Here is a 20,138-nt window from a genome sequence, read left to right as displayed (position 1 = left end):
ACTTTCCTAAATCACCCGGAGAGTCGATGTTAGAGAAAGAAGTAAAACTCAATCAAGTGTCTCAAAACTGAGTTGGGGCAAATTGGGATGGAAAACTTTTAAAGGGTAAGTAACTTTTCTATATCTGGGTCGTGGTGGTGGTTACACCTTGTATACAATTACCAAAATTAATCACACTGTACCTTTGAAATTGGTACATTTTAATGCAAGTAAATAATAACCTCAATAAACAAAGAGGTACAAACAGGGCAACTGGACTTAATACTCTAGAGACAGGCAGAGTGTGCAGGGATACTTAAAAACCACAGGATAGGGCCTCCCTGGTGGCGCAAGTGGTTGAGAGTCCGCCTGCCGATGCAGGGGATATGGGTTCGTGCCCCGGTCTGGGAGGATCCCATATGCCGCGGAGCGGCTGGGCCCGTGAGCCATGGCCGCTGAGCCTGCGCGTCCGGAGCCTGTGCTCCGCAACGGGGGAGGCCACAACAGTGAGAGGCCCGCATACCGCAAAAAAAAAAAAAAAAAAACCCACAGGATAGGGCTTCCCTGGTGGCGCAGTGGTTGAGAGTCCGCCTGCCGATGCAGGGGACACGGGTTCGTGCCCCAGGTCTGGGAAGATCCCACATGCCGCGGAGTGGCGAAGCCCGTGAGCCATGGCCGCTGAGCCCGCGAGTCCGGAGCCTGGGCTCCGCAACGGGAGAGGCCACAACAGTGAGGGGCCCGCATACCGGAAAAACAAAACAAAACAATAAACCACAGGATAAACACAGAGACACTTTGTTTCTAATAGTAACTTACAATGTCAATCATAAACCACAGAATTCACCTGAATATTTAAGCTAAAATAGGAGCCATCAAAAATAGTGTTCACTGCCTCTCCTATTAGACGAGTGTCTGTGAGAGAATTGGACCTTTCTCCAATACCATGTCACACCTATACACGTCGCACTACAACTATTTCAAATCCTAGTTTTGTCCTTCTGGGGACCATCTACTCCTAATTAGATGCTGGGAGCTTAGGGTGGGGGAGGGAGGCAAGGGGAGGGAGGATCAAGAAAATATGCAAACAGCAGGTAGTGCCAGCAGGTGGCCCAGCCAAGGAACCCAGAAACAAACACACATCTGTCTTCTGTCTCATTTCAACATAAAAAGTACAGTCACTTACCTAAACAAGAGGCTGCTTGCAAATCTCATCATACATACTAAGGCACTAACCACAGTATAACCTGGCTATGACAATACAGTCATACAATGTTTTGTCTCCTCCCACCCTATTCCAAGTGCCCCAGCTTCCCTCCCCAGAGGCAACCAGTTTCTTGGTGTTCTTCCAGAGATCTGCTCTAAAAAGCTATACTCTTGAGCACTTGATGTGACTCTTTACTCTCTCCTGCTTTCCATGGCATTGTAGTCCTATGGACAGGTCTAGACTGTTCCCAGGTTCAGACACAACTGTGCCCTAGCTCCACCCAAGTGGTCTCATCATTGGCTCACTGAGCCCGCTTCTGAAAATATTTATATTAGCCTTTGACAACATAAAAGGGGATGCCTTGTGAAATTTTAACCTGAGAGTTCGGAATTTCAACATATTTTTCATGCCTCCAGTGAAAGTTCTCTTGGTAAAACCCACACAAAGAAGATGCATGTGCCAACTAGTGAAGGCCCTGGGAAAATTGTAATAAAGGCAAAATTTGTTCTTCCCTTTCTTCTTCTCACGCTCAGCCCTTCCTTTTCCCTCCTGCAGGGTTTTCTTTGCCCTTTGCCCTCAGGGACTCAGTATTTTCAGGGGTAAAAACAATCCAGGAAATAATCTTTTAGACTAGTTTGTAAAGAGAGGCTGATGAATTAATGTTCCTTGGGTATTTTCAATTCGGGGAGACTCCCTAGGATAACGATCTCAAGGGGTGGGAGGGGGGTGGCTGTCCCTTAAGACAAGATGGTCAGAATATTCAGAAAAGTGTTCGTTTTTCTTTATTAAAAACTTTTTCTTTGGACAATTTCAAGTATATACAAAAGTAGACAAAACAGTATAATACACTCCCATGTTCCCATCCCTCGGCTTCAATGCAAGGCCATCTTGTTTCATTTATATGCCCACCCACTACCCCTAACTCCCGCCCCTGTATTATTTTTGAAGCAAATCCCAGACATTGTATTATTTTATCTGTAAATATTTATTTCTAAATATCTAAAAGATAAGGGTTCTTTCTTTAACATAGCTACAATGGCACTATTTCACCTAAAAAAAAAAAGATGATAACAATTATTTAATATCATCATGTAACCAGTCAGTATTCAGATTTCTGATTGTCTCATAAATGTCATCTTTTTTTTTTCTTTTTTTTTTTTACACTGTTAGTTGAACATGTTCTGCTGTTCTCTGTGTTTCTCACGAATACATTGTGGGATTTAGAACTTTGATCAGATTTCATTATAGCTGATATTTTATACTTCCATCAGGAGGCGTATACCGTCTGATTGTCTTTCATTTTGTGATGTTACCAGTCATTGGTAGTCAATGTCTAAATTCGTGAATTCATTAGAGGTCACATTCTAATTCTATCATGAGGTGATATTCTAATTCTATCATTTCTTCTTCACTTACTTGCTGGACTATTTCTATGAAAGCAAGCTTTTCCTTCCCCTAAATTTTGCTTACCCAGCGGTACTGTTTGTATAGGAAAAGCAGAAGAAATGCTTGATTCTCTCCCTTCATTTACTAATTTTCAACACAAGGAGTCAATTCACTGGATCTTCTATTGTTGACCAGTCAAGTTTTTTTTTTTAATTTTTAGTATCATTATGAACTCATGGAATTATACAAATTGATGTGTTTTAATCCCTTGCAAATATTATGGTGTACATGATTGGAAAGAGCTTATTTGACATATAGTGATGTATTTGAAAAGACAAACTATGTCCTAATACAAACTACAGAAAGTAAACAGGAGTCTATCTGAGATTCTCAACAGAGCAGGCATGGGAAGGTGGGGAAGGAGCACAATTTGAGGATACAGATCAGATGCTGGGGAAGTTTGAGTTTTGAAATTTATATGATAATATAAATGGTAACAAGGGCACATGTGTTCAAGATATGTTGACAGGGAGCCATAAATAATCCAAAGGTATGACTCTCTAATTATGAAAGCTCCGACACCTCAGCTACTGATTTGGGAAGATTCTGGGGAAGGTGTGTGCACCCACACATCTGTCTCCTCCTAGATCCTCAAATCAGACAGTCTCCTCCACCACATGTATGCATACATGTCTGTATACACCCCAAAGCCATCCAGCCTCTTCCTGAGAGTGCTGGCAGAAATCAGTCTCTCGCTACCTGTATAATGAAATGAGCTTGTTTATTCATTAAAAAAAAAGGTACGAAACACCATGTGCCAGGTGCTGTGCTAGTAGCTGAGGCTGGGGGAAAGAATAAGATCCATTCCAGCCTCTTCAAGGAGCTCTCAGCCTCATCCAGGTATGGATAAGTATGCAGACTATTACGATACACTGTGATAAATGCTAAACTGATAGATGCTGGGTGCTAAGGAAGCAGCTCAGTCAGGGTTTTGGTGCTGCTGGGGGTTGGGGGCTGGGGGGGAAGGTCATCTGCTGCCTTTGAGCATTTGTCAGCCTGTCACGTTCATTGAACATCGGTATTGAACTTGAGATTAATCTAGATTCTAGATTTTAGGCGGTATGAGTTGTTTCAGCTGACTTCATGAACAGCATGTGTGTGTGTTCAAGACAGGGTATGAGGGATATAGGGCAACAGGAAACTAGAGAGCTGGGTAGTCATCGGATTCCACAGCGCTTATTGTGTAAGGAGCAATGAGCTTTCTAGGTGGAGCATGTTTTAGATAACGAGATTATGTCTGAAAAGAGAAAAGCTTTGTAGTGCATTTCAATGCACTCTATATAACTTGAAAATGTAAAACACTATTATATATAGTGCCTACACTTTCTATTCATCTGTACCCAGAAGAACTATCCATTGTCAAACCCAGAGCCTGGCATAGAGTGACCTGTAATAATTATGTTTCCTCAAGCTTATCAGAGGTTGTTTTATATTAGGCCTAGCCTAAAACTGAAATATTTTATCAGATTATATTCATCTGACTGAGAACAAGGCTAAAATGCTACACTAGAGGGGATAAAGTTTTACCTCCCTCTCTCTAGTGGAATGTTGGTGTAACTACATTCTGTTTTTCACATTTTTCTGGCAGAGGCTTAGCAGGCAAACCTTCATTCATTCATCAAACATCTTCTAAACAGTTACCATGTTCCTGTCATAATGTTAGGCAGTAATGATTTAAAAAGCTCAGACATCAGGCTTTCCCCTTGAAAGACCTCGTAGTCTAGTTGGGGGAGACAAAGCAATTAACAAATAATTATGTTGTCATGGGCTAGATTAGGAGGGTGTCTACAAAGGGTTTTAGGAACCCAGAAGATAAAGAAGCTCCTCTTGCTGTGGAGGAGAGAGGAAAGGTCATGGGGAGTTGCACAGAGGATGCACTGAGTCAGGGTTTCCTGGGAAAGAAGGTGCCAGGGAGAGGGAATAGCATGAGCAAGGTGGAAAGATGTGTTTGGAGAACTGTCTGTGGACCCTGTTGCTGAGGTGGGTGGCTGGGAGTAGAGAGGTTGGAGAGACGGACAGGTGAGGAGTCAGCCCACTAAAGGCCTTGCATGCCTTGCTGGGGCATTGAGGCCCAATCCGATGTAAGGTGAGGAACCCTTAAAGGATTTCAAGCAAGGGGGTTATGTGAAGCAATTTGGACTTCAGCGAAATCACGGTGATGTCTGTACGGGTGACAAGGACATTAAATCTTCCTTTCCGACGCCTTCCTGGAGCAGCCGATTCGCTACTGATGCTGCCCACCTCCAAAAGACTTCGGAGACTTTTTCTTTTTTTTTTTTTTTTCCGTACGCGGGCCTCTCACTGTTGTGGCCTCTCCCGTTACGGAGCACAGGCTCCGGACGCGCAGGCTCAGCGGCCATGGCTCACGGGCCCAGCCGCTTCGCGGCACGTGGGATCTTCCTGGACTGGGGCACAAACCCGCGTCGCCTGCATCGGCAGGCAGACTCTCAACCACTGCGCCACCAGGGAAGCCCTTTTTCCTGTTTTTACCAAAGGCTTCCTCCCACTTCTCAATATTTCTTGAAACTAGTCTTTCAAGTCTCTCCTGATAGAATTATTCTCAGTTGAGACTGGAGTGAATTCACTTTGTGAAATCCACGCCATCCATGCTAGTTCCTGTGTGGGGCGTGGATACAACATGAGGGGATCATAGGGGCCAAGCTAATGGGCCCTGCTCCCCATCGCTGTTAACTGCTTCTGTTTTCCCTCCGTTCCTGTGGCTCAGAGACCCTTTTATCCATCTTGACAGACACTAAATGATCGTCTGGGTCAATGCTGCCTTAATGAGAACATTTGTGCATTCTCACAAGGTAAAGTTTCCTTCCCTGTCATTTTGATGACTGATAATACTACTGTAAATGTATTTGGATTTTTGAAGCTCAGAGGGTATTAATATGTTGGAGCACTATGTAAACTTAAAGAAGTCATAAACAGCATTTATCACTTTGGTATATCAAAAAAAAATAATGTCAAGATCATTCAAATCACACATTAAATTTGAGGTTTCTATTAGACATCTAAGTGAAGAGGTCCTGGAGGTAGTCAAATATGCATGCACATCTGGGATTCAGGGGAGAGTCCAGGATGCCCAAATGGGAGTGGTCAGCATATGAATGAGACTGAATGAGATCACGACGTGTAAATACAGAGAAGGAGCCTGAGAACTGAACCCTGGGGGCTTGTAAATTTCAGGGGCTGGTGGGGGGGTGATGAGGAAGACCCAGCAAGGTGATGGAAAAGGAGAAGCCATTTGGGGAGCAGGAAAGCTGATATCTTCTCCCATTTACTGATCAATCCATCTCAGGAAAGGCAGGTTTACAAAGGGCTTAAGACTGAGGGTATTGGACTCAGTTGGATCTGGATTCAAATCTCCATCACAGTAAGTACAAAATGAGTTTAGACTTCATATATGCCACTGGAACTAGTATAGGACCTGGAGGGTATTTGTTCAGTAATCACTGATTGCACATTACTGTACACTGGGCATATATTGAGTGGCAAGGGAGTTTATGAGAAAGAATAAAACAGAGGCCCTGGCCTCAGGGAGCTCAGAGTCCTGAGGGAAGGAGGAGTCCTAGAAGCCGATGATTGTCCATGACATCACAACATGATAAATTCCTGAATGAAAGTAAGAGCCATGCACCGAGAGAACAGAGGTGGAGTGATTAATCCAGCCTGCGATGGCCTGACTTAAATGTGATGGTTTTTTTTTTTTTTTCTCATTCACCTTTTACATGCCACTTTGCCCATAAAATTCATGACTTTTCTGAGCACCACCAGTTAACCTACATGACAGTTTATGAGAATGCTTTTCTTTAGGAGAAAAGAAGTGGGGGAAAAAATCCTCAGGATATAGACTACGGTCCTACATTTAAAAAAATGAAGTTAAGAATTACCATCTTGAATGAAAGTGAATCTATAATTGCCTCTTAGCTCACATTGACAGCAGCTGCTATGTTCTCCCACTTTGGACTGTTAGCAAATCACTCCCTGGTGTGGTTCTCCCATCACAGGCTTAACTGCCCAGCCTGTTACATCTGGTGTGGGAGGCTTCAGTGATCTTAATCTTTTTCCTTGGGCGCTGAGTTACCTTGCATTTTGGGGGCAGCTTTTCTTATTCAGATAGTGAAGCCCCAAGAATGTCAGCCTTTCCCATATTGAACAACCATACATTTCTCATGAAGAAGATTTCTAGCATCTTCTGGTGGTTTTTATTTCTCCTTGTTTTCCTCTCTGTGCATTTATTCTGACTAGAACTAAAAATTTTAGAAATAAAGTTTGCAGCTAAAGATGTCCTTCATGAGTTTACCATAAATTCTTGCACTGAAAATTCCACAAAGGCAGATTGCAAAGCTGCTTGTAAGTCAGTGTTGAAGGCGGACTACCTTCATTCTGCAGACTTAGAACTCCTCCAGCTCTGCCTGAAGAGGGGATTTTGGAGCCAGATGAATGTTTGGATCATTGTGTCCTCCAATCCTAAAGTAACTGTACTGTAGTCTCTTTGATGGCTGGGGTGGATGACAGTGAATGTATCTGGGACAAGGCAGGAAAAGAGATGAGGGCAGCATGGCTAAGTGTTGAGCACTGTCAGCTGGGATCCAAGGAGGACATTCTCTTCAACCAGCCAGGAATATACCCAGGAACCAGTGTTTGTTCTTTCCAAAACAAAAAGACCATGAAGACTCATTAAAAGAAAATAAAATTAGACAAGGGTGTAGCCCTGATTCAAAAATGAAGAAAACACTAGCTTTTTCTCTTAGAAAATACAGTGAAGGTTTATTTCCCTCGAAGGGTATATATTATGTGAAGAATAACTGCTCTTCAAAGTTGTCCCTGTACTTCAGTCTTTAACTAAAGGGACCAAGTCTCTTTTAAAGTTGGAATCCCAACGACACTGAGTACAATGGACTGAATATTTGTGTCCCCACGCCCCATTGCCAAATTCATATGTCGAAATCCTAACCCCCAATGTGATGGTAGCAGGAGCTGGGGCCTCTGGAAAGTGATTTGGTCATGAGGGTGGAGCCCTCATGAATGGGATTAGTGCCCTTATGAAAAGGACTCCAGAGAGCAACCCCGTCTCTTCCACCATGGGAGGACACAGCAAGAAGATGGCCTTCTAAGAACTTAGAAGTTGGTCTTCACCAGGCACCAAATCTTCTTGGAATTCCTAGCCTCCATAATTGTGAGAAATAAATATCTGTTGTTTATAAGCCACCCAGTCTATGGTACTTTGTTATAGCAGCCCAAATGGACTAAGACACCAAGTTTCTCCATGAGTAGATTAGCAAGGAGTTCAGTCTTCCTCCTGGTTTGGTCAAGTCTCTCAATGATGTTGACCCAGTCCAAAGGGTCAGTCCTGGTTACATTCATCAGCAGTCACTGCTGAAGCCTGGCTGTGCTCCAGGGGGCAAGAGCAGACATTCTCCCCAGCCCTCCCTGTGCCCTCCCCAACTCCCACCAATTTGTTATACTCAGTCTCAGGCATGCCACTAGCTCCCAGTGGTATAGCTCTTTAGGGTCCGAGTTCTTCACTTGATGAGTGCATGGCCATTTCCCTTGGCACACTCATAGTGTCAAGGCAGGTGGGTTGGAAGGAGGCTTCAGCATCAGCCTCATGCCGTTCCCAGAGCCAACTCACCCCTATGATGGGCTCCAGGCCCTAGGTCACTACTGTCTTACGGTGAAGGTCATTTCAGTGGCCTTGTCACAACTGTCTGTCATTGAGCCTTGTCAGGACCCCTCTAGTTCATCTGACATGTTCTGGTGACTCTGAATCTCAAAGAGACTAGATCTACAAAGCTCAGTGTGAGCCATTATTGTTGTTGAGCATCATTTGCTGTCTAAGCATAAGTTCCTATTAAATTAAACTGAATGAAATAGGAAGGTGGGGAGGAGTTGACTCTGCCACTCGCAGATGAGTGTGTGTGTGTGTGTGTGTGTGTGTGTGTTGTGGGGGGAGGAACAGGCTCTAAAGACCTGAAAGCGCATTCTACTGAGGTCCAGGACTCTAATTTTCCTTCTTGTGATTTCCTAAGAGAATCTAGGGTAGGACAATACCAAGGTGTTGAAGACAGATTTGGGGTGACAGGGAAATTTTATAACCTCTAGCCGTCATCAGAGTCAACTGTCTAAAATTCTTGAACCTTCAGACAGTTTGGACAGAGGCCTTGCACTGCCAGTAGTAACAACATAGAACACTTCTGTAAGTTTTTACAATCACGTGACAGGCCAGATAAAAATCATACAGTAGGTATGCCAGGAAACCCAGAGAGAGCTGCTAAGAGCCCTGGGAATCCAGAGAGAGGCAGACATGCTTCTTTGGTCTATCACAAACATCAATTTTTCACAACCCAATTAGCAATGCTGAGTATCTCCTCTACGCTACACCTTTAGGGAATGGAATACACTGGCTCTTCCTGTGCAAGAGTTGATCGCCTCCTTGGGGAAAGCAGAAGGATGCACTCCTAGAAATAAATAATTAAGACAACAGACTCTGGACAAGGCCCCTGGGCATGACCTTTAGCTACCCTGGTTACCACTGTATGACCAGCTACCTTCAGAAGGAAATGCTATATACCTCCCACATGGCCACTCTACATAGCAACAACCTGATTCCTGGCATTAAGGAAGAGTTTGCTCCTAGTGGTCAGGGCATTTGGGTTGAGAAGTGAGATGGCAGCAGCTGGCACCCCTTCTGTCCGTTCCAGAGCCAGGGTAGACCATTTACCAAAAGGCTTTACTCCAGGCTTTACCATTCATCAAGAAGGCACAGACATCTCCCAGGAGAGGGTGGCTACTGGGCCTGGAGAGCCGGGTGCCTTGTTGTAGTGAAAAACCATCTGAACAAATAAAAAGACAAGGCTAAGTCAGGGTAGGTGGGAGCAGACACGGGCTGGCAGGGACATCTACCCTCATATTGGATTAGAAGAGGATGGCCATCTCCTGGGAGAGTCAGGTAGGTATTTCTTACAAAAAGCAAAGTCCCCCAGTTTCCTACAGGGCTATGAGCAAAAGTGCTGTTAATTATGTTAATTACAATAACAGAGCACTTCAGTTCTCAGGAGAGCTTTTCATCTTCAAAGGGACTCCAGGACGGAGCATTACCGGTTGACATGAAAGTCTCTGGAGTTTCAGAACTGAAGTCTGAAGTCCGAGGGGCCCTAGCTGTGTGGGACAGGCAATGCCCAAGGAATTCTCTTGCTTCAGGGTGGGGAGCAGGTCAAGGCAGGGTTATGTGTCCAGATACTGGCCCTTGCCTCCCTGAAATTGGAGAGGCAGGGGGATGGAGTGTCAGCATCAGTCCAGTTCAACCAAGTACTGCCCCCTATATTGGGGTTGCCAGATAAGTTCAGTTAAATTTGAATTTCAGATAAGCAAAAAGTTCACGGATGCACTAAACAATTATTTGTTGCACGCACGCACACACACACACACACACACACACACACACACACACACACACAGCCCCTGCGCAATCAGAGGCTGGGCTTCCTACCCAGACTCCTACCTGAGAGCTCAGCGAGTCGGGACGTGTTCCCCCAAAGCCACAGGGAACAGGTGCTCTCCAGACCTGCCCAGACCCAGTCTCTTTCCCACCCTCCTGTAGGAATGTGAGAAAGTCCTCCTTTCAGAGACTCAGGACTGACTGCTGGGCAGACAGTCCAGCCTTCCCAACTCCCTTATTTGCCTTGGATTTGGGGATGAAACAACCTCAGGGATGGAATGTCTCAAGCTTCCCTTCCCTCCCCTCTTTCCTTCTCTACACACTGATACGCACCCCACCACTCTGTAGCTTAAGGGAGAAGAAGCCCGTGGCCACCCACCCACCCCCATCGCCCTGAACTGCTGGAATAGAAATTCCTCTGTGACAAAACCCAGGGAGAAATGGTCCCTGGGCTGAGATGAGCTTTCTGCCTAGGCGGTGGAATCCAGGCCACCGGGACGGGTCTGGGCCTGAGCTAGAAACGCCTCCAGTTTCCCAGGCTGGGCGGGAAGGGAAGACAAGCTGGCACTTGCCACAGCGCAGAATAGCAACTGGGAGTTGGCCATGCCTGCTCTGAAACAGCGAAACTCTTGGGGCCTCCAGACATTGAAGCACTTAGAGAGAGGTTCCCCGGCCCCTAAACCTCCAGATCCAGCCCCTGGGTTCAGTCAGTCAGGGTCAAGGACAGAGCAACTTGCCTTCTTCACGCCCCCAGGACAGACAGATGGTCATGCACATTCACATCCTGGGATATTACTTCAGGCCCGTGGGCAAGATTAACATTCCAAAGCTTGGGTTCCCCTCCATGACCTAATGCAAAGGACACAGGGGCAGGCAGATTGGGCCTGGCCAGCTTCCTACTCACCATTTACCAGCTGGTAATTTATCCATTTACCTTGGATAAGACTCTTTTAAAGATTAAATTTAAGAAAAATCCCCCGATGGACTTGAAAATAAATCCACTTAAGGAAAATGAATGTGTGCAAGATGAACTGACTGGCCAGCAATGCAGTGCGTGGGGTTCTGGCACAGAAATCAGTGCACTGAGCCGTGACTGTGCCTTCAGATACAAGCTTCTGGAAAGAGTCCAGAAATTGGTAAATTACTCCCAGAATTGTAGAGAGGAACAACAGCTTTCCCCTGTGAATTGTAATAGTTGGCAAAACATGCTAGTGTTTCCTTCTCTCCTTATCCTTTCTGAATAAACTGAAAGTGTATGAATATATGAATAAAATGTGACACAGTTCATGGGCATCATTCAAATCATTCCCTGCCAATTATGGGAGTCTGTTGAACACTGAACAACAAATGTTTCTTGACTGACTAAACTATTGTCTGATTTGATGAAGGGAGGAAGAGAGGAAGAAAGAAGGAAAAGGAAGGAAGGATTGATTTTATGGCAACTGAGTAGATCTTAGCAGAAATCCTGACTCTGATTTTAGATGCCTCAAACACTGATATTCTATTTCCCCAAATCCCCCTTCACTGGCTCTATTGTTTTCCCACCTCCTTTCCTTTCTTTCTTGTTTTTAAATTAATTGATAACGGAGTACACTTGCTTCACAATGTTGTGTTCGTTTCTGCTGTACAGCCCACCTCCTTTCATTTCTATGTATGCAGCAGCCATGAGCAGCTCTGCTAATAATGTTTGTAAAAGAGTGAACTAGGGCCTCCCTGGTGGCGCAAGTGGTTGAGAGTCCGCCTGCCGATGCAGGGGATACGGGTTCGTGCCCCGGTCTGGGAGGATCCCATATGCCGCGGAGCGGCTGGGCCCGTGAGCCATGGCCGCTGGGCCTGCGCATCCGGAGCCTGTGCTCCGCAGCGGGAGAGGCCACAACAGTGAGAGGCCCGCATACCGCAAAAAGAAAAAAAAAAAAAAAAAAGAGTGAACTAGATCAGAAAAAGCCTTGTAGCTACCTGGTACCCCTAGGGATTTAGTCATCCAGGATCCTGGACAGCAAGATCTGGTGGGTCCTTGTTTGGATTTGAAAGACCCAGAAGAAACTGCTACTGCTAGCAACTCAACGTTTTACAGATGTCACTGTGCTGGGGAGGGACAGGTGGTGAGTGGGCTGCCTCATCTCCGATTCCTAGGTCTGAATGAGATAAGAGAGGGAAAACAGTCCCAGAGAACGGCATCAGAAGTTTCCCAGGGGGTTGAAAATCAAGTGGAGCCACACACAGGACATCTGAGCTGTCCCCAAATCCTGGATAGGGGATAGGGGTGGTGTAAGGGTCTGACGAAGAGCTGTTTCTACTCTTCTACTCTTAGTCTACTTTAATCCATCTTTCTTGCAAGACATTTTGTCTATTCCCAAGTTCAGAGATTTGAACTTGAACCCGAGTGTGGCCACTTCCCGTGTCATCTATTGTTCCCCATGAGCCTCAGTTTCCTCAAGCATACAATACGAATACTAATAACTAACACATACATGTACATTTAGCAAACATGCATGAACACCTACTGTGTGCCAGGCTCTGTGGCAAGCACTGAGAACACAGTGGAAATAAGACAAAGTCCCTGTCCTCCTGGAGCTTACTTATACTCCAGGCAGAAGCCCCCAGAGGGCAGCTCCTATGCGGCGTTTTATATACAATTAAAATTTTATACGTAATCAAAAATTTTTAAAAACTTGTTGCAAACATATAAAAAATTGGAAGATTTTATATAAAAATCTAGATTTCCCAGTGGCAAAACTGGGCCTGTCTTTCTGTACAGCAACCATCAGCCAGAACTCTGGCTGCTTCCTTTACAAGGAATGCATGCTTTCCATGTAGACACAGTCCTCAACATTCCCGGACACTCTTACCTTGTTAAAGCTTAAACAATATTTTTGTTTACTTGTTTGTTTACCTAAAACCCTTCAATGTTCCCTCACTGTAAATAGGAGAAAGTCTAGCTCTTTGATATGACATTCCATTCAAGGCCTTCCAGATCTGTTTCCTGCCTAATGCATCCTATAAATGCTACATACCAGTAAACTGCAGTTTCCTGACCCTCCCATGTGGTACCTCTGAACCTGTGCAGTGCTATTTTCTTTGCCTAAAATGTCCTTTGTTTCTGCTTTTCTCTCCAGATAATTAATATTGACATTTAAGGCTCATCCTAAACACCTTCCTCTCCCTTTGTGCAGGCTTCCTGTGAGGAAATGCCCAGAGGGTCACATGGTCTGGAGACCCATAAAGGTGCAAATGGTCCACTTGAGACCAAAAGGGAATCAAGTGTTCTTTATCTTATGGTTGGGCCCAGGGACCTTCCAATTGGTGGCAACTTGTAAAAAGCCTCAGCTTTCCCAATAAGTGGGGACAAAATATAAACATTAAATGAAATCATGTCTGTAAGTGAAATTAGATAATACTTTTTAAAAAATTGAATGGAATTATTGATGCTGGATAAGTAGCAGTTATTATTCCAGTTGTTATTATTATTCGAAGTGGAGGCCACTTCATCAAGGATGATAGGTCAGCCGCTGCCAAGTGTGTTCAGGGAAGAAGAGTCTGTTAGGGCTACAGGGTAGCAGAATAGTAAGAGATGTGATTGGACAAACAGAAGAGGGCCAGCAAGGGGCCGTCCAACTCATCTCCCTGCTTGGCCATTTTCTCCTTTCTCTTTATTTTATTTTATTTTATATTATTATTATTATTATTATTATTATTATTTTATTTTTATTTTTTTGCGGTATGCAGGACTCTCACTGCTGTGGCCTCTCCCGCTGTGGAGCACATGCTCCGGACGTGCAGGCTCAGCGGCCATATCTCACAGGACCTGCCCCTCCGTGGCATGTGGGATCTTCCCAGGCGGGGGCACGAACCCGTGTCCCCTGCATCAGCAGGCGGACTCTCAACCACTGCGCCACCAGGGAAGCTCTCTCTTTATTTTAAACACAGCAGCCAGAGTGATCCTGCAGAACAAGTCACCCCACGTCACTTTTCTGCTCAAAACCCCTAGGGGCCCCCTATCTCTATCAGAGTAAAAGCTGCAGCTATTAGATCTCAGATCTCACATCCCAACCCTCTCCCCTCTCTCCTCATTCTGCCAGACACTGGGCCTCATTCTGACCTCCCTGCTCATCCTTTAAAGTGTGCTCTTACCTCAGGGCCTTTGCACTTGCCAGCCTCTCTTTCTGGACCCATATTCCCTCTGCTATCCCCAGGGTTCCCTCCTTCATTTTCTTAGATCTTTACTTAGATGTCTTCTTCTTGCTGGTTAGTCTATCTAAAATTTTACTTCTCCCTCACCCCCTCCACTTCCTGACCTGTTGCCTTATTGCTCTTAGAACTTATCACCAACTAACATGCTTTACTTGTCGTACTTGTTTATCTTGGATATCGTCTATCTCCCCCACTAGAATATAAGCACTCTAAGAGCAGAAGTTTTTATCTGTTTCTCATGCTCACTGCTGTATCCCCAGCACCTAGAACAGAGCCTGACCCAGCGTAGACATGCAATAAACATTTGTTGGATGAGTGAATCAAGTTTCTTGATTCAATAAACATTGGGAAATCACAGAAGGTTTTTGGCCAGAAGAGTAAACCGATCAGAGCTCACAAAGGGGCTTAGGATAGATTAGGGTAGGGGATAGGATGGGGCCACAATAGTAGAAGGATACACGTGGGAAGGTTTAAACAGAGGGCTTCAGTGGGAATAAAAGAAAACAGTAGGAGGCAGTAAGTTTCATGAGGGCAGGGAGTTTGTCTGGCATATAAGAGGCGCTGAATAAATATTTACTGAAGGAAGAATGAAGGAATGTTGCTTGTGTCTCATGTGGGATGGGCACAGGGCTCTGGTTTGGGTCTGTCTTAGAAAAGATATAAATCCTTTTTGATCTTGACTCGGATGCGCTCGTGGTCAGGGATTACACGAGATCAACACTGAACTCTTATATCTGTATGTACATCTTCCCTTTCTTCCTGGATTGGGTTAACCCTCCACGGCATGTAGTCACCTTGTAGGCCTCAGTTCAACTCAGACAAATTGGGATTCAGACTGTGGGAATTGAGGAGGGGGGTCGAGCCGTAGGTGTCTAGGAGCAGCATCCAGATCGAATGACCTATTTGAATGCTATGCAACCAAAGTTTTAAGTGATGTGGAGAAGTTAGTGTGGAAGGCAGCCCATAGTGTGGAAAATCAGTGTGCCAGTCCAGAGCCACTCAAGAGAGAGGAAATCCCTGTGGACACCATCTTTACCTTTTCTGCAGAATGATAGGTAATGGAATAGGAGGCTAATCTAGGTTGAGGTTGTGTATGTGGACACTGCTAAGAGAAAGTTCCCACAGTGGAGGGGTGGAGGGATGGAGGGTACTTGGTCAAAGAACCTCTCATTCATGCCCTCCCTTGTCTACCCTTTAGTTAGCTACCTCTCCTCAAAGGAATTACTCACTAGGCTCTGATATCCACACTTGGACCTTGCCCCTAATACAACCAACAGAAATGAGGTGCTTCGCATTCTCCCTACCCCAAGAATAAATAATACAGTGACTCATTTCTGAACTCTTCAGGTTTTCATTAAACCAATGCCTGGTGACCAGAACTGTGCCAGATCCTTGCCTAAATATGGGAGGTGCAGCAGTTGAGAAAACATACATTTGCTGCTTCACTTATTTGTTGCTTTATGTATTTCATTGAATCCTTCTGTCAGTCCTGAGAAATAGGCAGTATCCTCATGCATGAGCTGAGTAAACTGAGGCCCAGCCAGCTCACACAGCTAGGAATTGAAAGGGGAAATCTGAGACAACTTGTGACTAATTCCAAAGCACACGTTGTTCTTCTGAGGACGTCAGTGCTGCCGCTATAAGTTACGTGTAGAACTAGGAACTGTTAGAACTAGAAGGTGATTGTGGCATTTGTTCAGCTCCTTCAGATAAAGGGGCTCAGGCTCAGACAGAGACGGTGACAAGCTCTGCTGTCACCAAGTACCGAAGAAAGATCTGACACCCAGGTCTCTCCTGAGTCCCAGGTGCTCTTGCTTCTTTCTTTAAAAAAAAATACTTATAATAATATTTTTCTTAAATTTTATATATATCTGCTTTAAAAATTAAATAGTACTGAAAGCTTTATAATCAAAATATCAGCCCTCCCCACTCCTTAGTTTTGTTAACATAATATTTCATCTCCTAATATTTCCTGTTGAAATCTTTCATCCATCTTATCTCCTCGCCTGTGCTTTTGTCCTCTCTTAACCTTGTGGGTTAAAATCTTTTTTTTTTTTTAATTCCTTCATTGTCATTTTACTGGAATGTCCTGGGGAGGGAGACACGATAAAACACATTTGGTCAATCAGTCTTACTGAACAGAAGTCCAGTTTTTCGTCTCACTGACCCCCAATGATCCTGTATCCACAGATAACTCATTTTTCTGAAGTCAACACATTCTCCATTGCTCGTGGAGATCACCCTGCCCCTAGCCCTGTGCCAGGAGCTCCTGACTTACAGGGGTTCCTGTCTGGCCTGTGCCTTGCTGCCCTCAAGGACTTGACTGAGGCCTGGAGAGAATGATTTACAGGAGGAAACAAAAAGCAGGTAATAGCAGTGAGAAGCCCTCCCATCCACACAGCACTTGTCCAATTTCAGAGAGCTTTCATATCCACGATCTCATATCATAGCCATAGATAATCAAAGGATAGGTAGTTTGGTGCTGACCAAAGTCAAAATCAGGACACTGCTCTGTCCCAACAGGGAAACATATTTGAAATCAGGACTATGAACCCTCACGTTCATGGTACTTGTAACTTCTTGTTTGGCTCTTTTATCTGCAGGTCCAGTGACAACTTTCTTTGCCAGGGGAGATGGAAGTGGGCTGTTAGATTGGTGCTGAAGGGAAGAAGTTTGGAGGGAGGGCCCCGGGTGGGCAGCGTACTTCCAAGGGAGTTACTGAGCCTTCTTTTTCCTCCTCCTCCTCTTATACAGATCCAAGTTTGGAATAAAGAAAGCTGCTTCTGGGCCTCCCTGGTGGCGCAAGTGGTTGAGAGTCCGCCTGCCGATGCAGGGGATACGGGTTCGTGCCCCGGTCTGGGAGGATCCCATATGCTGCGGAGCGGCTGGGCCCGTGAGCCATGGCCGCTGAGCCTGCGCGTCCGGAGCCTGTGCTCCGCAACGGGGGAGGCCACAACAGTGAGAAGGCCCGCATACTGCAAAAAAAAAAAAAAAAAAAAAAAAAAAGAAAGCTGCTTCTCTGAGAACACTTACCAGTGCTCAGCTTGGTCCAAGGATAAGAAGAGAGTCAGAAGCAAGTAATTCTGAACACGTTAGTGGAGAATTCTCCTAAAGTCCCAAACCAAAGTCTGTTTCGTTGTCTGGGTTGGAAAGTGAGATAGATTCATTTATGGATTTCTTCTGCAGCTTCCGTTGCAGAAAGCTCAGTGATTCTAGGATTTGGATTGCATTCTGGGATGCAGTCTATGGAGGGTAAGGGGACAGAGGAAGGGGCAACAGCAATGTGCACTACAATTTAGGTTGCTGTTCGGGCAATGTGTTAGGCCCATCGGTGGCCCCAGTACCTTGAAACACTTGATGGAGCCAGAGATAAGCCAGGGCCCAGAAAGGACTTGGGGTAGACCTGGTGGGCTCCAGAATTGCCTTCCAGAGGCTGGCTGGGGTCTGAGTTCCTCTGAGAGAGCACAGAATTGGATTGTTTAGCTTGAAGTCCCTACCCCTTCTTCAGGAGCTCCACTGACGTGCAGCCCAGTCTCTGAGATTATTTGCTGTCACTGATTCCAAGAACACTCTCCACTGTACCGAGCCACTGGGAAAGGTTCCAGTTGCCATGCCCTCTACTCTGCCAAGAAGAGGGTGGGATTTGGGTCACATTTGGGCTTTGGGCTTTATTGTCCTATGTTTGATATTGCAGAGACCAAAGCCACAGGGTGGTGAAAAAGACCCCTCCTCACCAGGTAAGAGTTGCCTGGGAGCCAGAGAGGGAAATTCCCTGATTCCCTGTAGTTATGAATCACGGCCTCTGTGCTCAAACGTACATCCCACTGCCTGAAACTCAGACTCACAAGTGACTCAGTAATGCCTCACCTGAGCAGGGACGGAGGGCAAAATGCTGGGAACACTGCAGGCTCAAGCCACACTGGGGAAGTCTGAATCCCGTGAGAGCTCTTTTGAGAACATAGAAGAACTGATTCCTCTAGAGCCCTTGCAGAGACTCACAAGATGTTCTTATTCCTCAGACCAAGCAGATGAGGTATGTCTCAAGCAAAGGAGACTTCAGGGTAGCCTATTGCCAGCTCTCATCATTTGAAGAGCCAGGAGTTTCCTCCTGATCTCTACCTTAATTCCTCCTGCTTTATTCCCTTTCACTGATTCTTCAGTAGGGTGACACAGGAGTTGTTCACCATAATATCGACAGTGTCTAGATGCATGGGTAACTTAAAAAAAAAAAATTAACGACCAGTGCAGCACAGTCAGAATAGAGTCTGGCTGGGGTGCTGAACAGGGTCCAAGTGGGAAGAGCTCTGGGCTTGGGTTCTAGTCTTGGCTTTGTGGCTAATTTGCGATGTGACCTTAAGCAAATCACTTGACCTCCTTGGGCCTCAGTTTTCTCACCTTTAAAAAAGGGATATTTGGACTAGAGGTTGCAAACTCATATGCCTACAGAATCGGGAAATTAAAGTAAATGAGTGAATCCAATAAGATGGGGTTGTCCTGACTGCTACCTGTAGACTCCCTCTAAATGGGCAGCTGCTGCCTGTTGGAAATGCTGACCTAGGCTGTCCAGAGCATTTGACTCTTCAAGAGATGCTAAGGACCTGGATGTTTATGTGAAATCTCCCAATGTTTAAAAAACTGTGTGGGGGACTTCCCTCATGGCACAGTGGTTGAGAATCCTCCTGCCAATGCAGGGGACACAGGTTCGAGCCCTGGTCCGGGAAGATCCCACATGCCGTGGAGCAACTAAGCCCTTGCACCACAACAACTGAGCCCGCATGCTGCAACTACTGAGCCCGTGTGCTGCAACTACTGAAGCCCATGCACCTAGAGCCCGTGCTCTGTGACAAGAGAAGCCACCGCAATGAGAAGCCCATTCACCGCAACGAAGAGTAGCCCCCGCTTGCCGCAACTAGAGAAAGCCCAGGCGCAGCAACGAAGACCCAATGTAGCCAAAAATTTTTTTAAAAAGTAAAAAAACAAAAAACGTGTGGGTCAAACAAACATCTCTAAGCCAGTTTCATCCCTAGGCTAGAGGATTTGAAGGGCCCTCCCAGCTCGAATTTTCTGATTCTAAACTCTGTGTCTTCCAGGGAATTCCCTGGTGGTCCAGTGGTTAGGATTTGGAGCTTTCACTGTTGTGGCCCCGGGGTTCAACCCCTGGTCAGGGAACTAAGATCCCACAAGCCACACAGAGCAGAAGAAAAAAAATGTGTCTTCCAAAGAAGATCACTAAGAAATCACCTTAGTTATGGTAATTTCAGCTACTGGAAAAGTGAATGTCCGTGTGTGCACTCATACTCGTATGCCATTGGGCTTTTGGCTCCCCTCAAATGACACTCTCCTGGTGGTCTTCCTCCATCACACACACCTGCAGTAGACTGTTTGCTTGGTCTCAGGAGCCCAGCCCTGGGCCTGATGGAAGATATGGCTTGTCCGGTGAGCTCATCAGCAGTAATAGGCTGGCTGTGCTGACGAGATAGCCCTTCCCTTCCCCTAAGTGAAGGGAAGAGTGGCCACAAGCAGTGACTGAGACAGAGGCTGCCTGAGTCAGGATCTGGGCCTTGCTGCCTTCCCAGGCCGTTGCTAGCTATGTCCCAAGGCTGAATTGGGACTAGGAATCAAGTCCACAGTATTACCAAATCTGGAGCTCTCCAACCCATCTGTATTAGTTTACTAGGGCTACTGCAAAAAAGTAGCACAGACTGGCTGGCTTAAACAACAGAAATTTATTGTCTTACAGTTCTGGAGGCTAGAAGTTCAAAATTAAGGTGTCTGTAACGTTGGTTCCTGCTGAGTGAGGACTTTGAGTGAGGAAAGGATCTGTCCCAGGCTTCTCTCCTTGGCTTGAAGATGGCTGTCTTCTCCCTGCGT

At 45.6% G+C, this 20,138-nt stretch overlaps 1 pseudogene; it reads right to left on the bottom strand.

Moving 5' to 3' along the window:
• Nucleotides 1-20,138, bottom strand: part of LOC132484442 (interferon regulatory factor 6-like) — a 97,254-nt pseudogene that overhangs the window by 15,399 nt on the left and 61,717 nt on the right.

Source organism: Mesoplodon densirostris, chromosome 2 (assembly GCF_025265405.1).
Source record: "Mesoplodon densirostris isolate mMesDen1 chromosome 2, mMesDen1 primary haplotype, whole genome shotgun sequence".
Classification (NCBI taxonomy): domain Eukaryota; kingdom Metazoa; phylum Chordata; class Mammalia; order Artiodactyla; family Ziphiidae; genus Mesoplodon; species Mesoplodon densirostris.
Note: the sequence above shows the minus strand (reverse complement) of the source record. Positions and strands in the feature narration are given on the sequence as shown.